The sequence below is a fragment of the Sciurus carolinensis genome, chromosome 8 (assembly GCF_902686445.1).
Source record: "Sciurus carolinensis chromosome 8, mSciCar1.2, whole genome shotgun sequence".
Lineage (NCBI taxonomy): Eukaryota > Metazoa > Chordata > Mammalia > Rodentia > Sciuridae > Sciurus > Sciurus carolinensis.
In genome coordinates, this window is record NC_062220.1 from 121365583 (window position 1) to 121385571 (window position 19989).

Sequence of the window (19989 nt, forward strand, 5' to 3'; positions counted from 1 at the left end):
ATTGTATGTATTCTTTTTTTTTTTTTTTTTTTTTTTTTTTTTTGAGTGGTACTGGGGGATTCGAACCCAGGGCCTTGAGCTTGCAAGGCAAGCACTCTACCAACTGAGCTATCTCCCCAACCCCTGTATGTATTCTTATACTTCATATTTTTGTCATTCAGCATATACTTGTGAATCTATTCATGCTGTGTGGGTTTCTGATAGAGCTGCTATAAACATTCTTGTCTTCTGGTACCCATAAACATGAGTTTCTTTAAGGTATATACCAAGAAGTGAAACTACTGGGTAGGGCCCGCTTCATGTGTAATTTGCAGAGCTGGGTGCAAATGAAAACATGTACACTTGATAAATTATTAGGAATTTCAAGATGGCAGCAGCAGCACAGCATCAGACCAGGTGTGAGCCCCTGTGACTGCACAGATGCACAGCTATGAGGTCACTCTCCCTCAGTCTTCATCCCTACCCAACAAGGTCATGCAAGAGGTTTGTGCCTAATACAAGAGGCAGCCTGATGTCAGCATGTAGCACACCTGTTGTTCCCCATCCTCAACATCACTTGGTATCATCAGACTTTTTAACATTTTTGTCAATGTAATGAGGGTAAAATGGCATCTTGTGGTTTAAATTTGCATTTCCTTAGTTACCTAAGAGGACATCTGCATCTATTTTGTTTTGCTAAAACAAAATTCCTGAGGCTTATAAAATTCCACTTTATAAGGAAAAAAGGTTCATTTGGTTCACAGTCCAACAACATTGTTCCAGTATCTGGTGAGGGCCCCCTCTCTGCATCATAATGTGTCAGAGAAGCAGAAAGAGAAGCAGCTTGTGCAAAAGAGACTGAGCATTTGAAGGGGACTTGCCTTATAATAACCTTTTCTTGTGGTAACTAATCCCAGGCCTGAGATACCCATTCCATTGAGAGGCATATTGCCCCTTCTAAGGACAGTGCCTTCATGACCTTATTATCGTCCTTAAAGGCCTCATCATCATACCACTGCCTTGGGAAAGTAATCCTCAATATGAGTGTTGGTGAAGACAAACCACATTCAAACCACAGCAGAGGGTGAGCAACTTGGTTGTGCATTGACTGTTGGGTGAGTTTTGTTTTTTAAGATCATGGGCAGAGTTCTGTTCTTTTTATTTTTTAAAATTTTTTATTTGGTCTTTTTAGTTATACATTTCTAATTCTGTTTTTGTTCCTTGAAAACCATGTGGACTTGGATATGTCACTCCCATCCTAAGGTTTCATTTTTCTCATCTGAACAATAGAAATATGTTGTTTTATAGTTATTTTATTTTATTGGTTACTGGGGATTGAACCCAGAGGTGCCTTATTACTGAGCTACATCCCCAAGCTCTTTTTTTTTATTTTTTGTTTTGAGACAGGGTCTCACTAAGTTGCCAAGGGATCCTCCTGCCTGAGTCTCCTGAGTCTCTGGAATTATAGGCATGAACTACTGCACCCAGCTATGTTTTGTAGTTCTTTATGTATCTATCTGTTTGTATTATGACCCCTTCAGGCCAGGGAGTTCTTTATGTATCTGTCTACCATTCTATTATATGGTAGAGAGGCCAGAAGAAGATACGTTCTCTTCATCTTTGGGTAATTAGCCAATGGCTAAAAAAATGGTGTTCACATGAATCCATTGCATCTACTGAATAAAGCATGTGATACACCAGGTAGGTCAGTAAGTATCCACCAAGGCAGGCCAGGGATGGGAGCTTCCATCTAGAAACTGGAAGTATGGCAGGCAGAAGTGCAGAAAGCAAAGATGTGGCTCAAGTTGAGCTCAGCCCATTTCCACCAAACCTTGGGGATCACACCTCTCCAGGCCCAAGTATTTTTGCTGTCAGTTGCAGGGGTGAGCCTACCACTGACTGTCCACCCATGGGCCGCAGGGTTTAAGATGGATTTTCAGGAGGAAAAGGTTAAATCCCATTAAGCTAGAATTCTGCCTGAGATGGTCAACACCCCCGCTACCCCCAGTTTTTTTGACTCAGGTGCAATTTATACAACACTATATTTTGATATTGAGTATCTGAGACCTATGTGTGTGTGATATGCTAGGAGAGAGATCATGATAAATTCTCTGAAATTGCAATGTTCCTCCCCTTCTTCCCCAGTCCATTGATGCCCTAATACATGAACTGTTGAAACACTTGGAATAGCTTCATCCTTTCAGCTGCTGAGTGACCCACATGAAGCAGGAGTCAGGATTGCCATTTCCATCCCCTACACCATTGACCTCCAGTGGGTGAGGACCACATCTCCCTCTGCCTCCTGGATAATGTCTTTTTCAAATTATGTAGACACTCTGACTATACATGTCCAAAATCCACTGCTCCATGTCATCCAGGCTCCATGTCATCCCAGGGATTGGCATCACCTTCCTCCACCCGTGCACCCATGTCAGGAGCCTAGGAGCCACTCCTCCTATCTCCCCGAACCCTGCCCATCCCTTGTCTTCTCTGTGTCCCTCTGAGAACTTTTAAATATCTGAATAACTGATTGTCCAAGCCATGACATCTTTTTGTATGAGCAAGTGCACTATTAATGACTGAGCTACAACAATAGGAAAATACAGTACCTATGGCCATGGCATACAACAAGAGACAAAGACAATGAATAATGATGACCACCAGACACTGCTACAGTAGCCAAAAATACAACACCACCTAAATGTCCACAAATTAGAATCTCATTCTGCATTTGAAAATGTTATCTCTAAATAATTTTAGGAAATTCAAATAGAAAAAAATAAAACAAGTAGGATATTTAAATAATTAGAAGAATTTGAAATAAGAGAAAATAAGTAGGGAAACTAAAAATAAATGATTTTAAATCAAAAGCAAAGACAAAGTATGAAAGTGTATGTCTGATTATATATATATATATATATATATATATATGAATAAAATTTGGTAGAAACATACAAAGGAGAATGGGGCATAAAACATGGAAGGATAACCTGACATGGTGGTGCCGGGATTACATCCCAGCAATTTGGGATGATAGGAACATTCTGTCTTAATTTGGAACTTGGAAACATAGATGAGTATATTTATTTAAATATATTTTTTAGATGTTGATGGACTTTTATTTTATTCATTTATTTATATGTGGTTGCTAAGAATCGAACCCAGTGGCTCATATAGGCTAAACAAGGGCTCTACCACTGAGTCACAACCCCAGCCCCAGATGAGTACATTTGTCGAAACTCATTAGATGATGACTTAAGATTGGCACAGTATGTGAATTACACCTTGATAAAAAAATAAAAAAGATTCCAACCAGCCTCTGGTAATCTCAAGCAGTAGGATCTGTAGACCTCCTCGCTGTAGAGAGGTGCTCTGCACAAGAAGAGCTATGAGACAGCCACACTTTTAAGTGGTCAGTGGGCTAATGGCCAAGGGAGTTGATGTTACAAGTAGTTTTCACTGATCAATCAGATGTCTGCACAGAGCAATGACCACTTATCCAAGAGAGTCACTAGAGGCCCTGGGTAAACCCTCATGGAGTGAGGACAGGAGGTAGCACTAACTGAGACCTGTGAACCAGGTCCTGGGCTGGATGGCCTGCAACTTATTCAGTTATCTCTGCTGCCCCAATAGACATCATGAGATTTCTGGGCAGAGGAAACTTAAGGTTGTGGCCAGCATCCAATAGAACCCAGGCTGTCTCCTTCCTAAGAATCAGAACTGATGTTCCCACCTCTGGTCATCACCTGCTATAGCATGGAAACCACAGGATAGCAGGTGTGTGTGTGTGTGTGTGTGTGTGTGTGTGTGTGTGTGTGTGTGTGTGTGACAGAGAGAGAGAGGGAGAGGGAGAGAGAGAGAGAGAGAGAGAGAGAGAGAGAGAGAGAGAGAGAGAGAGAGAACGAGAGAGCTGCTGCATGGTTGCCCATGTGGCCAAGTAGGTTTAAATAGAAAAAAATCTTAGAAATCAAAGTTGTGTGTATGTCAGCAGTTAGTTTTCAGCATGCTTTACTGAAATCTTACATCTCAAGAGATGATCAGTTGCTCAGTTTAGAAAGTAAATATTCAGTCAGCACAGAGATGTGTGGACGTCCCCCTGCTGTGGCTACAGCAGAGCATATGGTGTGTGGAGGACCAGGGACCTTGAATGTAGCAGTTTGAGGGTTTGTTCTCTGCTAGGCAAGAATAATAAGCTTCCCCTTGACTCTGCAGGAGAAGCAGGGGAAGTAAGTGCATTCACATGTTAGAAAAACCCTCTGTAGTATGTGAAACTGCCTGAGATGGTGCATGTGAGAGTGCTTTAAACATTATCAGTACTGTGCTTGCCCTGTGTGCAAACAGAAGGCACATGCAAATAGGATTATCTGAGTTTAATAAAGGGACTATTTACTGTAATCCCCTCTTATCTACAATGGATACATTCCAAGACCCCCAGGGGAGGTCTGAAACTGAGGATAGTACCCAAACTACAAATTTAATGCCTTTTCCATTTTGACTAAGCACTTACCACACACTGTGACCACAACTTTTGCAGTTTGAGATATGACAGGAAACTAGCATGAGTTTGTCTTTCCTTCTACACAGTTTCGTGGATATAGTTGTTCTTACTGTAGTTCTTAGCAAATTCAGCATATGATTTTTTTATGTCCTTATTAAGTCAAGAACTTTCACCTTTTTATTCTTGTGCTTTGGGGCGATTACTAAGTAAAATGTGAGTTACTTGAACACAAACCCTACAATACTAATAGGACAGTTAATTTGACAACCAAGATGGCTACCGTGACTAATAGGTGGGTAGGATATACAGTGTGGATATGCTGGACAAAGAAGTGATTCATATCCTGAGTGGGATGGAGCAGGATGGTGCAAGAATTCATCACCCTACCTAGAACAGCACACAATTTAAAACTTACTAGTTATTTATTTCTAGAATTTTCCACTGAACATTTTTTTTTACCTCATTGACTGCAGGTAACTGAACCTGCAGAAAGCAAACCATGGAAGGTGTACCAGTACTGCTGTACTAAGAAGTTGAAAGTGTCAGGAACCCAAAAGCATAGTGCAATACCCTTGGGGCCAGCAAGAGAGAGCTGAAGACTGTTGCCCTACCTAGGCATGAAGGTATAAGAGGAGAGTTGTGTGAATAGGGCCACCTACAGGAGCTGCAACCTTCGATCTTCAACCTTCAGGACAGTACTAAGCAGCCAACTGCAACCCTGCAAGGAGAGAGGGAGAGAATAAATGCTCTGAACTAATTTTCCTTCCATTCACCAGTCTCCTACCCACCTCTCATTGCTAATCCCAACTGAGAGCCAGCCAGAGGACGCAGGGCAGGGTCCGGGGGATACTGGATATGAAGGGCATTGGCATAGATAGAAGTGACCTTTAACAACATGATCTCTATGTAAAAGGATAAATTATGGTACGATCTCCTAGTGGATTCCCATGTGTCTGTTTAAAAGACCGTGGTAGATTTATTATACTCATCCTGGGAGAGGGAGCAATGAAAATATATAAAACTATCCTATTTTAACATTAAGAATTATATAAATATACATGCTTATGTTCTGAAAATCATAAGATGTCTGGTTGCTTCTTGGAGGTGATGTAGATGAGGTAGCTGTGAATTTTCAGGCCATACTTTACATGTGTGGCATTATTTGAATTTGTAAAAGTAAGCATGAAATATTTTTCCAATTAAAAAAAAGTAGAAAAAAAGGAAAAAAAATATTTTTGGAAGGAATGAATAGGCTGAGGAAGAGACTGAGGCAGAGAGAGCTACAAGAGCTGTTTGACTGAGAGAAGCCAGGTAGTCAGGGGTCAGCAGGGCAGGGACAGTAAGATGCAGTGGTGGTCTGGGCAGACCCTTCTCTTCTCTCCTCTCCTCCCTTGGAGACGGCAACATGGCCGGAAGCCAAGAAGGCAGTTGGTGTGATGGGGAAATTGAGCAACCATATTGAGGATAATGGGAGTCAGGATTCTCACCACTGAAGAACAGAATTATAAATACAGAAAAGGGAAAGGGTACAAAGAACACTGGGAAAGTGGAGATGAATTTGTGTGTGTGTGTGTGTGTACATGCATGCTAGTGTGTGTGTGTTAACTTTCCATTGTTGTGACAAACTACCTGCAATAACTTAAAAGAAGGAAAATTTTATTTTGGCTCACAGTTTCACAGATTTTAGTTCATCCTCACTTGGATCCATTGTCTTTGGTTCCACAGCAAGGCAGAACATCATGACAGGAAGTGTGCTTATTCATGGCAACCAGGAAGCAAAGAGAGAGGAAGGGGCCATACTCTCAATATCCCCTTCAAAAGCACACCCCCAGTGACCTAATTTCCTTCTACTATGCCCATCTCCTAAAATCCCCACTACCTTCCATTAGCACCACAGACTGGCCACAGGCCTCTGACACATGGACTTCAGGGGACATTTCAGATCCAAAGCAGAGAGAGAGAGAGAGAGGCAGAGACAGATGGGGGAGAACTTTTATATACATATATAAAAACTATATATAAGATAAAATTGTAAGCAAAAAATAAAAAATGATAAAATACTATGAACTACAAATAATATAGACATCCACAAATCCATATTAATTAAAGAGATGGAAAAGTTCTTCCTTACATGCAAAGTCAAGATATAAAGGTAGAAGGGGTGACGGAATTAGAGAAACCACAATTTGGTCATCATCATAGTGGTGGATTGATTCAAGCAGGAGAATCATGGATTAATGGATTCTAAGGCTGATGTATAAAGGTTTGGTAAGGAAAAGAATATTACAAAATATAAGCCAAAATTTCTTTCACCAAAATAGGCTACTACACACACACTCTCTCCTGACCCACCCCATCAGGATGTGAGACTAGTTCCCCACTTCTTGGGACACCACGTGACTTCCAAGGCCAGATCAGAAGACTTTATAGTGTTTGACCTTGTCTCTCGGATATCTCTCTCTCTCTCTCTCTCTCTCTCTCTCTCTCTCTCTCTCTCTCTCTCTCTCTCGGAACATTCCCTCCCAGAACCCAGCAACGATGCTGAAAATCGCAAGCCCCAATCACAAGCTACATGTTGGTGGTTGCAGTTAATAATAATCACTATTATCACCTGTCTTTCAGCTCCCCCAGACCAGGTGCCATTTTAGAAGTAAATCCCCCAGCCATCAGCCAAATGCTAAAAAAAAAAAAAAAAAAAAGTTCTTCCTGTAGAAGGGATTTAACATTGGAAGAAAGGAATAACAAAATAATATTGTAGATGATTCTCCTTTTGTGACAGTTCCTTAAAATCAATTTGATAGCAATATATACATAATATATGTATAATATTATATATATTTATGTAACATATAATATAGATATAACAAAACATGTATATAAAACAATGTCTGAAGAGACTTTTAAATGCTATAGACATAATATATATACAACAACTACAATATGAAGATGGGAGTATAAACAGATCTGGATATGGTGGTGAGTTTCTATAATCCATTTATAAGTGATAAAATATTTATTCTAAATAGACCGTGAAAAGTTAAGTATGTATGTTGTAATCCTCACAGAAACCAATTTAAAAACCACATAAATAAGTATAATACAATAATACAGTAGAACCAGGTACAGCAGCACACACCTGTAATCCCAGCAACTTGGGAGGCTAAGGCAGGAGGAGCACCAAGTTTAGGGCCAGTATCAGCAACTTAGTGAGACCCTGTCTCAAAACAAAAAATAAAAAGGGCTGAGGATGGAGCTCAGTGGTAAAGTGTCCCTAGGTTCAAACCCCAGTACCAAAAAAAAAATTAATAATGTTTAAAAGTATTCATCTATAAGCTAGCATTATTTTAACTGGTTTGTAACTTCATGTTTCATTTTCTACACAAACTTAGAGCTTAATGCATTTAAAAGTATTAGTATGTATTTCGAGAAACATAGTATTATAAAGGTGTCATTTTGTGACAAAAATATTGAAAAGGTTGGGATGTAACTCTTAAAGGAACAGTTTTTACATGTTATTGTGGTTGAGCTAGTATCATTTCAAATTAGGATATTATAACTTTGGATGTTAAGTGTAATCCCATGGTAACCACACATAAAATAGCTAAGGACAATACACAAAAAGAAATAAAAAGGCATATAAATGTCTCACTACAAGAAAAATCAACTAAAAATGAAAGAATATAGTTATGCAGAAAATGATGGACAAAAAAAGCTGTAAGGCATATTTAAAAATAGCAAAATAAGCCAGGCACAGTGACACATACCCGCAACCCCAGCAGCTCGGGAGGCTTAGGCAGGAGAATTGCAGGTTCAAAAGCAATTTAGTGAGACCCTGTCTCAAAATAAAAAATTAAAAAGGGTTGGGAATGTGTCTCAGTGTTTAAGCACCCCTGGGTTCAATCTGTGAAACAGAAAAGAAAAAAAAAAAGCAAAATAACACAAGTAAGTCCTTTCTTTTCAGTAATTAAACCTAAATATTAAACTCTTCAGTCAAAAGCTAAATTGACAGAATGGATTTTAAAATGATCCAACTAATATGCTGTCTACAAGAATCTTACATTAGATCCCCAAACAACGAATACATTACAAGCATGGAAATTCTATTTAAGGAGTATGTGGAAGAGAACAGAGGTGGCTACACTAATATCAGACAAAAGAGATTAAAAATTTTTTTAAGTTTAGCCGGGCGTGGTGGCACACGCCTGTAATCCCAGTGGCTTGGGAGGCCAACACAGGAGGATTGCAAATTCAAAACCAGCCTCAGTAACTTAGTGAGGTACTAAGCAACTCAGCAAGACCATGTCTCTAAATAAAATACAAAAAATAAATAAATAAATAAATAAATTTAGTTTATAGTAGATAACAAAGGATATCATATGAATAAAAGCTCTGACACAATACAAAGATATAATAATTACAAACTTTTGTGCCTAAAAACACCAACAAAATAAATAAGGCAAAAATTGACAGAATATATAGAAAAATAGTTGCAATAATGTTGAAGACATCAATATCCTACTCTCAGGACTGGGGTTGTGGCTCAGTGATAGAATACTTGCCTAGCATGTGAGGTACTGGGTTCGATCCTCAGTACCACATAAATAAATAAATAAATAATAAATGTATAGTGTTCATCTACAACTAAAACAAAAAACAAAAAAATTAAAAATATATATATCCCACTCTCAATAATAGAATGGATGCTGGTTGTGGTGGCACATGTCTGCAATCTCAGCAACTCAGGAGGCTGAGGCAGGAGGTCTGTAAGTTCAAGGCCAGCCTCAGCAATTTAGCAAGACTCAGTATTAACAACAAGAAGAAAAATTGCTGGGGATGTGACTTAGTGGTAGAATGCCCCTGGGTTCAATCCCCAGTACTGCAAAGAAAAAAAAAAAAAAAAACTTTTTATTTACTTATTTTATTTTATTTTTGGGTGCTGGGGATTGAACCCAGGGCCTTGTGCTTACAAGGCAAGCACTCTACTGACTGAGCTATCTCCCTAGCCCCCTAACTTTTTAATTTTAAAAGGATAGAACAGGGCTGGGGAGATAGCTCAGTCGGTAGAGTGCTTGCCTCGCAAACACAAAGCCCTGGGTTTGATCCCCAGCACCGCAAAAAAAAAAAAAAAGGATAGAACAGCATGACAGATGATAAGTAAGGAAATAGAACACTTGGATAGGCGATCCAAGATGGCGGCCTAGAGGGAGACTGCACCCCCTGTCGCTCCAGAACCCAGGAGTTAAGAAGGGGAGGCATAGAGAGACTCGGACTGAAATAGAGCCACGGGTGAGTCTGCCCACTGGGTAAAGCTCGGCCCGGGGGGCAGGCCCAGATAGAGGTGGCTTATCAGAGCCGGGCAGGGCAGCTAGAGTCATCCACAGGCAGCCCTGCGCACTCCGGCGGTGGGCCCCGCCCACACAGCCAGCTTCTCCAGGTTCTCGGAACGGAACTGGCCCGCTAGTGAGAGCCTTTCTGACCAGAACAAGCTCCGAGTCCCGGAGCCAGTGCAGCTCAGCGTACTCTGGCACGCAAGCAGATTCAGGGTCCAGACAGGGCAGCCAGAGACTTCCCCAAGTAGTCTGGACCCCTGCGGTGGGAGGTGCCGTTCAAGGCTAGCCTCTCGGAGCTGACCACCCAGTGAGAGACTTTCTACATAGAACCAGCCACAAGCCCCCGAACCAGCGGAGAGCCTCGATCCGCAAACAGCCTCTGGGATCAGGGCAGGGCAGCCAGACACCTCTTCAGGCGGCTCTGCCCACTCCGGCTGCAGGCTCTCTTCTCGGGACGATCCAAGATGGCGGCCTAGAGGGAGACTGCACCCCCTGTCACTCCAGAACCCAGGAGTTAAGAAGGGGAGGCATTGAGAGACTCGGACTGAAATAGAGCCACGGGTGAGTCTGCCCACTGGGTAAAGCTCGGCCCGGGGGGCAGGCCCAGATAGAGGTGGCTTATTGGAGCCGGGCAGGGCAGCTAGAGTCTTCCCAAGGTAGCCTTCCACACTCCGGCAGTGAGCTCCTCCCACACGGCCAGCTGCACGGTGCAGGCCCACAGTGAGAGCATTTCAGCACAGAGCCAGTTCCAAATCGTGGAACCAGTAGGGGGCTAGGGGCAGTTTTCTTCGGATATGCTGCTTTATCAGATTCCTCCAAGACATCAGGCTACTGAAGGCTGGGAGGTGATACACTGGAAATCTACCGGGACACTATAAGCCAATAGCGGAAAACTGCAATATCTCAGGGTCCCACTGACAACTGACCAATATGAGAAAACAAGGGAAGAAAATGTCCCAAACAAACCTAGATACTACATCAATAAAACCCAATGACAGCACAGCAGAAGAAATGTCAGAAAGGGAGTTCAGAATGTACGTAATTAAAACGATCAGGGAAGCAAATGAGGAGATGAAAGAGCAAATGCAGGCATTGAAGGAGGAGATGAAAGAGCAAATGCAGGCATTAAATGATCGCACCAATCAACAGTTAAAAGACCAACTACGGGAAGCAAGAGATCATTTCAATAAAGAGTTAGAGATACTGAAAAAAAACCAAACTGAAATACTTGAAATGAAGGAAACAATAAACCAAGTTAAAAACTCCATAGAAAGCATAACCAATAGAATGGAGCACCTGGAAGACAGAACCTCAGACATTGAAGACAAATTATTTAATCTCGAAAGCAAAGTTGGCCAAACAGAAAAGATGGTAAGAAATCATGAACAGAATCTACAAGAATTATGGGATATCATGAAAAGGCCAAATTTAAGAATTATTGGGATTGAGGAAGGCTTAGAGAAACAAACCAAAGGAATGAACAATCTATTCAATGAAATAATATCAGAAAATTTCCCAAATCTGAAGAATGAAATGGAAAACCAAATACAAGAGGCTTATAGAACTCCAAACATACAAAATTACAACAGACCCACACCAAGACACATTATTATGAAAATACCTAACATACAAAATAAAGACAGAATTTTAAAGGCCGCGAAAGAAAAGAATCAAATTACATTCAGAGGGAAACCAATAAGAATATCAGCAGATTTTTCAATCCAGACCCTAAAAGCCAGAAGGGCCTGGAACAACATTTACCAAGCCCTGAAAGAAAACGGATGCCAACCAAGAATCTTATACCCTGCAAAACTTACCTTCAAATTTGACGATGAAATAAGATCCTTCCATGATAAACAAAAGCTAAAGGAATTTACAAAAAGAAAGTCAGCATTACAGAACATTCTCAGCAAAATATTCCATGAGGAAGAGATGAAAAACAACGATGCAAATCAGCAACAGGAGGCGCTAGCCTAAAGGAATAGCCAAATAAAGGAGAAACCAAATCATGTCAAAAACAAATATGAGTCAATTGACTGGGAATACAAATCATATCACAATAATAACCCTGAATGTTAATGGCCTGAATTCATCAATCAAAAGACACAGACTGGCAGATTGGATTAAAAAGAAAAATCCAACAATATGCTGCCTGCAAGAGACTCACCTCATAGAAAGAGACACCCATAGACTAAAGGTGAAAGGATGGGGAAAAACATACCATGCACACGGACACAGCAAAAAAGCTGGAGTATCCATCCTCATCTCAGATAATGTGGACTTCAAACCAAAACTAGTCAGAAGGGATAAAGAAGGACATTACATGCTGCTTAAGGGAAGCATAAATCAGCAAGACATAACAATCATAAATATCTATGCCCCGAACATTGGCTCATCCACGTACGTCAAACAAATCCTTCTCAATTACAGAATTCAAATAGACCACAACACAATCATACTAGGCGATTTTAACACACCTCTCTCACCACTGGATAGATCGTCCAAACAAAAATTGAATAAAGAAACTATAGATCTCAACAACACAATCAGCAATTTAGACTTAACAGACATGTATAGAATATACCATCCAACAAAGAACGAATACACCTTCTTCTCAACAGCACATGGATCCTTCTCTAAAATAGACCATATTTTATGCCACAAAGCTACTGTAAGCAAATACAAGAAGATAGAGATACTACCTTGTACTCTATCAGATCATAATGGATTGAAATTAGAAATAAATGACAGAATAAAAAACAGAAACTTCTCCAATACTTGGAGACTAAATAATACACTATTATACGATGAATGGATAACAGAAGACATCAGGAGGGAAATAAAAAAATTCTTAGAAGTAAACGAGAACAAAGACACATCATATCAAAATCTCTGGGACACTATGAAAGCAGTACTTAGAGGAAGATTTATTTCATGGGGTGCATTCAAAAAAAGAAGTAGAAATCAACAAATAAACGACTTAACACTACAGCTCAAAGCGCTAGAAAAAGAAGAGCAGACCAGTACCAAAAGTAGTAGAAGACAGGAAATAGTTAAAATCAGAGCCGAAATCAACGAAATCGAAACAAAAGAAACAATTGGAAAAATTAACAAAACAAATAGTTGGTTCTTTGAAAAAATAAATAAAATTGATAAACCCTTAGCCACACTAACAAAGAGAAAGAGGGAGAAAACTCAAATTACTAAAATTCGGAACGAACAAGGAAACATCACAACAGACACGAGTGAAATACAAAACATAATTAGAAACTATTTCGAAAATCTATACTCCAACAAAACAGAAAACCTCGAAGACATCAACAAATTTCTAGAGACATATGAATTACCTAAACTGAACGAGGAGGACATACACAACCTAAATAAACCAATTTCAAGCAATGAAATAGAAGAGGTCATCAAAAGCCTACCAACAAAGAAAAGTCCAGGACCAGATGGGTTCTCAGCCGAGTTCTACAAAACCTTTAAAGAAGAGCTCATTCCAATACTCCTCAAACTATTCCATGAAATAGAAGAGGAGGGAACCCTCCCAAACTCGTTCTATGAAGCCAATATCACCCTGATACCTAAACCAGACAGAGACACATCGAGGAAGGAAAATTTCAGACCAATATCCTTAATGAACATCGATGCAAAAATTCTCAACAAAATTTTAGCAAATTGCATACAAATATATATTAAAAAGATAGTGCACCACGATCAAGTGGGTTTTATCCCAGGGATGCAAGGTTGGTTCAACATTCGGAAATCAATAAATGTCATTCACCATATCAACAGACTTAAAGTTAAGAATCACATGATTATTTCAATAGATGCAGAAAAAGCATTCGATAAAATACAGCATCCCTTCATGCTCAAAACACTAGAAAAAATTGGGGTAGTGGGAACATTCCTAAACATTATAAAGGCAATCTACGCTAAGCCCATGGCTAATATCATTCTAAATGGTGAAAAACTGAAAGCGTTCCCCCTAAAAACTGGAACAAGGCAGGGATGCCCTCTTTCACCACTTCTATTCAACATCGTCCTTGAGACTCTAGCCAGAGCAATCAGACAAACCAAAGAAATTAAAGGGATACGAATAGGAAAAGAAGAACTCAAACTATCCCTGTTTGCTGATGACATGATTATATATTTAGAGGAACCTGGAAATTCCACCAGGAAACTTTTAGAACTCATAAGTGAATTCAGTAAAGTAGCAGGTTACAAGATCAATGCTCATAAATCCAATGCATTTTTATACATAAGTGATGAATCTTCAGAAAGAGAAATTAGGAAAACTACCCCATTCACAATAGCATCGAAAAAAATAAAATACTTGGGAATCAATCTCACAAAAGAGGTGAAAGACCTCTACAATGAGAACTACAGAACACTAAAGAAAGAAATTCAAGAAAACCTTAGAAGATGGAAAGATCTCCCATGTTCCTGGATAGGCAGAATTAATATTGTCAAAATGGCTATACTACCTAAAGTGCTATACAGATTCAATGCAATTCCAATTAAAATCCCAATGATGTACCTTGCAGAAATAGAGCAAGCAATTATGAAATTCATCTGGAAGAATAAAAAACCTAGAATAGCTAAAGCAATCCTCAGTAGCAAGAGCGAAGCAGGGGGTATTGCAATACCAGATCTTCAACCATACTACAAAGCAATGGTAACAAAAACGGCATGGTATTGGTACCAAAATAGACAGGTAGATCAATGGTACAGAATAGAGGACATGGACACAAACCCAAATAAATACAATTTTCTCATACTAGACAAAGGTTCCAAAAATATGCAATGGAGAAAAGATAGCCTCTTCAACAAATGGTGCTGGGAAAACTGGAAAACCATATGCAATAGAATGAAATTAAACCCCTATCTCTCACCCTACACAAAACTCAACTCAAAATGGATCAAGGACCTTGGAATCAGACCAGAGACCCTGCATCTTATAGAAGAAAAAGTAGGTACAAATCTTCAACTTGTTGGCTTAGGATCAGACTTCCTTAACAGGACTCCCATAGCACAAGAAATAAAAGCAAGAATCAACAACTGGGATAGATTCAAACTAAAAAGCTTTCTCTCAGCAAAGGAAACTATCAGAAATGTGAAGAGAGAGACTACAGAGTGGGAGAATATTTTTGCCAACCATACCTCAGATAGAGCGCTAATTTCCAGAATCTATAAAGAACTCAAAAAACTCTACACGAAGAATACAAATAATCCAATCAACAAATGGGCTAAGGAAATGAACAGACACTTCACAGAAGAAGATGTACAAGTAATCAACAGATATATGAAAAAATGTTCAACATCCCTAGTAATAAGGGAAATGCAAATCAAAACTACCCTAAGATTTCATCTCACCCCAATTAGAATGGCGATTATCAAGAACACAAGCAACAATAGGTGTTGGCGAGGATGTGGTGAAAAAGGAACACTCATACATTGCTGGTGGGGTTGCAAATTAGTGCAGCCACTCTGGAAAGCAGTGTGGAGATTCCTCAGAAAGCTTGGAATGGAAACACCATTTGACCCAGCTATCCCACTCCTTGGTCTATACCCAAAGGACTTAAAATCAGCATACTACAGAGATACAGCCACATCAATGTTCATTGCTGCTCAATTCACCATAGCCAGATTGTGGAACCAACCTAGATGCCCTTCAGTTGATGAATGGATAAAGAAACTGTGGCATATTTATACAATGGAATATTACTCCGCAATGAAGAATGATAAAATTATGGCATTTGTAGGCAAATGGTCGAAATTGGAGAATATCATGCTAAGTGAGATAAGCCAATCTCAAAAAACTAAAGGACGAATGATCTCACTGATAAGCGGATGAGGACATATAATGGGGGTGGGAGGGGTTAGCATTAGGTTTAGGGTTAGGTTTAGAGTTAGGCTAAGGAGAGCGGTAAGAATGAAGGAAAGAAGGACTGTATAAAGGGAAAAGGGTGGGAGGGGTGGGGGGGAAGGGGGAAAAAAAGAAACATCATTACCCTATGTAAACGTAAAAAAATAAATTAAAAAAAAAAAAAAAAGAATTAAAGTCTTCTGTTCCTATAAGGATTAAACCATTTTTCTTGATAAATGCTCCCTAGGTTGTTGCAACAAAGTTCTAAATAGTTGATTCTGATAACTTGCCATTCTTTCCATGATTTTCTTCAGAGGCAAGCTGGGGGTTGGGGGTCTTTACTCTTCCATTTTCATTTTCCACATACATATTTAAAACTGTGTTATTGAGGGCATATGTATTTAGATTATGATATTTTCTTTTACATAGATTCTCTTATTTTTATAAAGTGTTCCTCTTTATCTCTAGTAACATTTTTCCTTAAAGTTTATATTATTTTATATTAGCTAGCTCTATCAGTTTTTTTTTACTATGGTTGATATTTTCATGTCATATTTTTCTGTCCTTATATTTCCTATTTTAAGTATGCCACTTATAAAAAACAGTTGTTTTTATAAAATGAATGTGACAGTCATATTCACTGCTAAAGTATTTAGTCAGTTTGCATTTATAACTATTGTTAATATATTTGAATTTGAAATGCCATATATTTTTACTTAGGTCTATATATTCTTTGTTGTTATTGTTTCAATTTAAATATTTTTATACTTTGAGTTAATAAAAACTTTTATTCTAAAAAAAAAAAAAAAAAAAAAGAACACTTGGATAACACAATAAGTCAAATAGATCTAACAGACAGAATGTCTAGCATACAGAAAAATATACCCAACTACAGCATTATACACAGTTTTTCAAATGTACCTATTTTCCAAAGTTGACCAAATGTTAGGCCACAAGTTAAGTCTCAGTAGATTGTTTGCTGGTTGGTTGGTTGGTTTGTACCAGGGATTGAACCCAAAGGTGCACACTGAGGCTACATCCCTAGCCCCTTTTATTTTTTATTTTGAGACAGGTTCTCACTAAGTTGCTCAGGGCTTTGCTAAGATGCTGAGACTGGCCTCAAACTTGTGATACTCCTACCTCAGCCTCCTGAGTCACTGGGATTACAGATGTGAGCCACAGTACCCAGAGATCTTAATAGATTTTAAAAGATAAATATCATCTCTTCCTACCAAAATGAAACAAAGTTAAAAACAACAAAAGGAAAACTATAAAATTCATAACTTATGGAAATTAAATAAAACATTCTTTCCCCCTCAACTTTACTGAAGCATGGCCAACAAATAAAAAATTATATATATTTAAAGTATGCAAAGTGATGATTTAATAGATATGATAAATATTATTAGACCATTACCACAATCAAGCTAATATCTATCACCTCACATAGTTACTTCTGTGTGTTCATTAAGAACATTTAATAACTACTTCCTTAGCAAACTATAAGTATATAATACATTATTATTAACTGTGGTCACCTTGCTATACATTTGCTCTTCAGAACTTAATCATCTTATAACTGAAACTCTGTATCCTTTGGATATCATCCCTAACCCCCAGTCCCTGATAACCTTCATTCTATTCTTTGTCTCTATGGGTTTGCTCTTTTTAGATTCCACTTATAAGGGAAATCTTGCCATATTTGTCTCTCTGTGGCTGGCTTATTTTACTTAGCTAATGTCCTTCAGGTTAATCTGTGTTGTCACAGTTAGTAGGATTTCTTTTGTTTTTAATGACTCAATATTTTTATGCACAAGTACAAACATATGTATCACATTTTCTTTATCCATTCATTCATTAACAGGCATTTAGGTTGTTTTAATATCTTGGCTATTGTGAATAATAAATAAGGGAGTACAGACATTTCTTCTAGATAATGATTCATTTCCTCTAGGCATTGCTATGTTTTGGATATGGTTTGAGCATATCCCCCAAGGCATTGCATATTGGAAGCTTTGTTCTATGTGTGGCAATTTGAGAGATGGAATGGACTTTTAAGAGGTGAGGTTCAGGAGAAGGTCCTTATATCATTGTGGGTATTGAGCTTGAAAGGAATTAAGGTATTTAACGTGGAATCTTGAGTTAGTTCTTATGAAAGCAAGTTTTTATAAGAGTAAGTCTGATCCCTAAGTCATTCTCTGGCTTCCCCTTGAGATGTGATCTCTTCTTCCACACACACTCCTTCCACCATCATTGTCATGCTGACCACCATGAATTCCTCACCAGAGCAGAGTTAATGCCCAAGACATGCCCTTGAAACTCGAAAAGTGTAAGATAAATAAATCTCTTTTCTTTATAAAGTTCTCAACCTCAGGTATATCATTACAGGGATGAAAAATAGATTAATACAGATATGTATGCAGAAGTGGGTTTGTTGGACCATGTGGTAATCTATTTTTAATTTTTGAGGAACCTCCCACAATAATGTCTGTATCATTTTACATTCCTATCAACAATGCACAAGCGTTCCCTTTTCTCCATATTCTCACCTCTTATTATCTTTTGATAACAGCTGTATTAACAAGCAGGAGGTGATATCTCATTGTGGTTTAGAGCTGCATTTCCTTGGTGATTAGTGATGGTGAGCATCTTTTCATCTGCTGGCCATTTGTTTGTCATCTTTGCAAAAATGTCTATTCAGATCCTTTGCTCATAATTAAATTGGGTTATTTGTTGTTTGCTATTTAGTCATATAAGTTCTTTATACATCTAAATAAGACACTCCTTTTGTTAAGTTAATTTTATAATATTTTTAGAGCATGCAACAACTATGGGATACATATAGACAGTAAAAAGATTACTATAGTGAAACAAATTAGTAGATCCATTATGACACATAGTTACTTTGTTGTTTGTGCAGCAAACGAAGCTAAAGTTCATTCAGTTATCACAACTCCCATAAACAGCACAATTTTCTTACCTATGGTTCTTATGTTGTACATCAGATCTCTAGACTTGTTCATCTTATACATCTGCTATTTTGTATCCCCTGTCCTATAAATCCCTATTTACTTCCAGTTCCCCACTCCCCACCTGTCTCTAGTAACCTCTGTTTTGTTCCTTCTATTGAATTTTTTAAAAGATACACATATAAGCAAAATAATGCAGTATTTATCTTTCTGTGTCTGGTTTATTTCAATTAGCATAATGTCCTCCAGGATATCACCCATGTTATAACAAATGATAAGATCTCATTCTTTTTTATGGCATATATGCATATATATATATATATATATATATATATATATATATCATATAAAATATATGATAAAAAACAAGGAAGATTGCAAATAAAATCCAATTTGCAGTTTAAGGAATTAGGAAAAGAAGAAAAAACTAAACCCCAAATTAGCAGAATGTATATATATGGTATATATATCACAGGTTTTTAAAATCCATTTATTTGTCAATAGACACATAGGTTGTCTCCATACCTTGACTGTAATACAAAGCTGCTCCCCAGCCCTTTCTGTTGCATCTCAACCCAGCTTGTCAGTCTGAAAGCTGCTCTCCCCGCCCTTTCCGGTGCAGCCATTTTCCCCACCTCCCAACTACTGTCAGTCTGTGAACATCCTAGCTAGCTATTGGCTCATCAGTCAGCTTGCAAGTATCCTCTGTTATTGGTCCCCAGTTAGCCCAGAGGAATTCAACTGCTTTAGGGTACCTACCCCCGAAATCTTTTCTCATGCTTTTCTCTCCCCCTGACTTACTTTCTCCTCCTCGCTTTTCCACTCTCTCTAGCATGTGCCCTTTCTCTTTTCCTCTCATTTTCTCTCTTACCCTGCAGGGAGACACTGTTTGCTTAATAAACTCCCTTATGTGATTTCCCGTGTCCAGCGTGGTTTTCGTAGGATTCTTTACACTGACTATTGTAAATAATGCTGCAATAGGATTGCAGATATCTTGATGAAATTATGATTTCATTTCCTTGGGTATATGTCCAGAAGAGGGGTTGCTGAGTCATATGATAGTTCTATCTTCAATTTCTTTAGCTACAACCATACTGTTTTCCTTAATGGCTATACCAATCCACATTCCTAACAACAGTGTCAAGGGTTCCTTTTTCTCCACATCATACCAACACTTGTTACCTTTTGATCTTTTGATAATAGCCTTCATAACAAGTATAAGGTGATATCTCAGTGTGGCTCAGATGTATTTTTCCCTGGTGATTTCTGATATTGAACAATCTTTACATATAGTGTTAGACATGTGTATGTCTTCTTTGGAAAACTGTCTATTCAGTCCTTTTC